General features: G+C 44.2%; 15 non-coding genes across 15 annotated transcripts in view; all 15 read right to left on the bottom strand.

Moving 5' to 3' along the window:
* Positions 1-4, bottom strand: part of TRNAK-CUU (transfer RNA lysine (anticodon CUU)) — a 75-nt gene extending 71 nt beyond the window's left edge. The window contains exon 1 of the tRNA in view: positions 1-4. This exon is cut by the window's left edge and continues 71 nt beyond it. This is a non-coding gene — a tRNA (tRNA-Lys).
* A 98-nt stretch (positions 5-102) lies between these two features.
* On the bottom strand, positions 103-175 carry TRNAK-CUU (transfer RNA lysine (anticodon CUU)). Its single transcript has one exon. It is a non-coding gene; the product is annotated as a tRNA-Lys (tRNA).
* Positions 176-272: 97 nt separating this feature from the next.
* On the bottom strand, positions 273-345 carry TRNAK-CUU (transfer RNA lysine (anticodon CUU)). Its single transcript has one exon. It is a non-coding gene; the product is annotated as a tRNA-Lys (tRNA).
* A 268-nt stretch (positions 346-613) lies between these two features.
* On the bottom strand, positions 614-686 carry TRNAK-CUU (transfer RNA lysine (anticodon CUU)). The gene has a single exon. It is a non-coding gene; the product is annotated as a tRNA-Lys (tRNA).
* A 98-nt stretch (positions 687-784) lies between these two features.
* TRNAK-CUU (transfer RNA lysine (anticodon CUU)) lies at positions 785-857 on the bottom strand. The gene has a single exon. It is a non-coding gene; the product is annotated as a tRNA-Lys (tRNA).
* Positions 858-954: 97 nt separating this feature from the next.
* On the bottom strand, positions 955-1027 carry TRNAK-UUU (transfer RNA lysine (anticodon UUU)). The gene has a single exon. It is a non-coding gene; the product is annotated as a tRNA-Lys (tRNA).
* Positions 1028-1125: 98 nt separating this feature from the next.
* TRNAK-CUU (transfer RNA lysine (anticodon CUU)) lies at positions 1126-1198 on the bottom strand. The gene has a single exon. It is a non-coding gene; the product is annotated as a tRNA-Lys (tRNA).
* A 98-nt stretch (positions 1199-1296) lies between these two features.
* TRNAK-CUU (transfer RNA lysine (anticodon CUU)) lies at positions 1297-1369 on the bottom strand. Its single transcript has one exon. It is a non-coding gene; the product is annotated as a tRNA-Lys (tRNA).
* Positions 1370-1467: 98 nt separating this feature from the next.
* TRNAK-CUU (transfer RNA lysine (anticodon CUU)) lies at positions 1468-1540 on the bottom strand. The gene has a single exon. It is a non-coding gene; the product is annotated as a tRNA-Lys (tRNA).
* Positions 1541-1638: 98 nt separating this feature from the next.
* On the bottom strand, positions 1639-1711 carry TRNAK-CUU (transfer RNA lysine (anticodon CUU)). The gene has a single exon. It is a non-coding gene; the product is annotated as a tRNA-Lys (tRNA).
* A 98-nt stretch (positions 1712-1809) lies between these two features.
* On the bottom strand, positions 1810-1882 carry TRNAK-CUU (transfer RNA lysine (anticodon CUU)). The gene has a single exon. It is a non-coding gene; the product is annotated as a tRNA-Lys (tRNA).
* Positions 1883-1980: 98 nt separating this feature from the next.
* Positions 1981-2053, bottom strand: TRNAK-CUU (transfer RNA lysine (anticodon CUU)). Its single transcript has one exon. It is a non-coding gene; the product is annotated as a tRNA-Lys (tRNA).
* Positions 2054-2151: 98 nt separating this feature from the next.
* Positions 2152-2224, bottom strand: TRNAK-CUU (transfer RNA lysine (anticodon CUU)). The gene has a single exon. It is a non-coding gene; the product is annotated as a tRNA-Lys (tRNA).
* Positions 2225-2322: 98 nt separating this feature from the next.
* TRNAK-CUU (transfer RNA lysine (anticodon CUU)) lies at positions 2323-2395 on the bottom strand. Its single transcript has one exon. It is a non-coding gene; the product is annotated as a tRNA-Lys (tRNA).
* Positions 2396-2493: 98 nt separating this feature from the next.
* Positions 2494-2500, bottom strand: part of TRNAK-CUU (transfer RNA lysine (anticodon CUU)) — a 73-nt gene continuing 66 nt past the window's right edge. The window contains exon 1 of the tRNA in view: positions 2494-2500. This exon is cut by the window's right edge and continues 66 nt beyond it. This is a non-coding gene — a tRNA (tRNA-Lys).

The following is a 2500-nucleotide window of genomic DNA, read 5'->3' as shown; positions in this document are numbered from 1 at the left end:
GGGCTTGTATCGATGCACTTTAAATGAATTCCAGTAAATGAACAATCTTTTGCGAGAATCTAGAGTTTTAGTGTATTGGCAAAGTTCAAAATTTGTGACTAGCGCCCAACGTGGGGCTCGAACCCACGACCCCGAGATTAAGAGTCTCGTGCTCTACCGACTGAACTAGCCAGGCTTGTATCCATGCACTTTAAATGAATTCCAGTAAATGAACAATCTTTTGTGAGAATCTAGAGTTTTAGTGTATTGGCAAAGTCAAAATTGTTGATTAGCGCCCAACGTGGAGCTCGAACAAACGACCCCGAGATTAAGAGTCTCGTGCTCTACCGACTGAGCTAGCCGGGCTTGTTTCCATGTATTTAAATGAATTTTAGTAAATGGACTCTCTTTTTCGAGAATCTAGAGTATAAGTGTACTGGCAAAGTTCAAAATTGTCACGTAGCGCCCAACGTTTGGCTCGAACCCTCGACCCCGAGATTAAGAGTCTCTGGCTAAACCGACCTAGCTAGCCGGGCTTGTATTCATGCATTTTAAATGAATTCCAGTAAATGAACAATCTTTTGCGAGAATCTAGAGTTTTAGTGTATTGGCAAAGTTCAAAATTGTTGATTAGCGCCCAACGTGGGGCTCGAACCCACGACCCCGAGATTAAGAGTCTCGTGCTCTACCGACTGAGCTAGCCGGGCTTGTATCCATGCACTTTAATTGAATTCCAGTAAATGAACAATCTTTTGCGAGAATCTAGAGTTTTAGTGTATTGGCAAAGTCCAAAATTGTTGATTAGCGCCCAACGTGGGGCTCGAACCCACGACCCCAAGATTAAGAGTCTCGTGCTCTACCGACTGAGCTAGCCGGGCTTGTATCCATGCATTTAAACGAATTTTAGTAAATGGACTCTCTTTTTCGAGAATCTAGAGTATAAGTGTACTGGCAAAGTTCAAAATTGTCACGTAGCGCCCAACGTGGAGCTCGAACCCACGACCCCGAGATTAAAAGTCTCGTGCTCTACCGACTGAGCTAGCCGGGCTTGTATCCATGCACTTTATATGAATTCCAGTAAATGAACAATCTTTTGCGAGAATCTAGAGTTTTAGTGTATTGGCAAAGTTCAAAATTGTTGATTAGCGCCCAACGTGGGGCTCGAACCCACGACCCCGAGATTAAGAGCCTCGTGCTCTACCGACTGAGCTAGCCGGGCTTGTATCCATACACTTTAAATGAATTCCAGTAAATGAACAATCTTTTGCGAGAATCTAGAGTTTTAGTGTATTGGCAAAGTCCAAAATTGTTGATTAGCGCCCAACGTGGGGCTCGAACCCACAACCCCGAGATTAAGAGTCTCGTGCTCTACCGAGTGAGCTAGCCGGGCTTGTTTTCGTGCATTTTAAATGAATTCCATTAAATGAACAATCTTTTGCGAGAATCTAGAGTTTTAGGTTATTGGCAAAGTTCAAAATTTGTGACTAGCGCCCAACGTGGGGCTCGAACCCACGACCCCGAGATTAAGAGTCTCGTGCTCTACCGACTGAACTAGCCGGGCTTGTATCCATGCACTTTAAATGAATTCCAGTAAATGAACAATCTTTTGCGAGAATCTAGAGTTTAAGTGTATTGGCAAAGTCCAAAATTGTTGATTAGCGCCCAACGTGGGGCTCGAACCCACGACCCCGAGATGAAGAGTCTCGTGCTCTACCGACTGAGCTAGCCGGGCTTGTATCCATGCACTTTAAATGAATTCCAGTAAATGAACAATCTTTTGCGAGAATCTAGAGTTTTAGTGTATTGGCAAAGTTCAAAATTGTCACGTAGCGCCCAACGTGTGGCTCGAACCCATGACCCCGAGATTAAGAGTCTCGTACTCTACCGACTGAGCTAGCCGGGCTTGTATTCATGCATTTTAAATGAATTCCAGTAAATGAACAATCTTTTGCGAGAATCTAGAGTTTTAGTGTATTGGCAAAGTTCAAAATTGTTGACTAGCGCCCAACGTGGAGCTCGAACCCACGACCCCGAGATTAAGAGTCTCGTGCTCTACCGACTGAACTAGCCGGGCTTGTATCCATGCACTTTAAATGAATTCCAGTAAATGAACAATCTTTTGCGAGAATCTAGAGTTTTAGTGTATTGGCAAAGTCCAAAATTGTTGATTAGCGCCCAACGTGGGGCTCGAACCCACGACCCCGAGATGAAGAGTCTCGTGCTCTACCGACTGAGCTAGCCGGGCTTGTATCCATGCACTTTAAATGAATTCCAGTAAATGAACAATCTTTTGCGAGAATCTAGAGTTTTAGTGTATTGGCAAAGTTCAAAATTGTCACGTAGCGCCCAACGTGTGGCTCGAACCCACGACCCCGAGATTAAGAGTCTCGTGCTCTACCGACTGAGCTAGCCGGGCTTGTATTCATGCATTTTAAATGAATTCCAGTAAATGAACAATCTTTTGCGAGAATCTAGAGTTTTAGTGTATTGGCAAAGTTCAAAATTGTTGATTAGCGCCCAA

Source organism: Phalangium opilio, unplaced genomic scaffold (genome assembly GCF_054372755.1).
Source record: "Phalangium opilio isolate 3A_F unplaced genomic scaffold, DU_Popi_V2 ptg000390l_1, whole genome shotgun sequence".
NCBI lineage: Eukaryota > Metazoa > Arthropoda > Arachnida > Opiliones > Phalangiidae > Phalangium > Phalangium opilio.
Note: the sequence above shows the minus strand (reverse complement) of the source record. Positions and strands in the feature narration are given on the sequence as shown.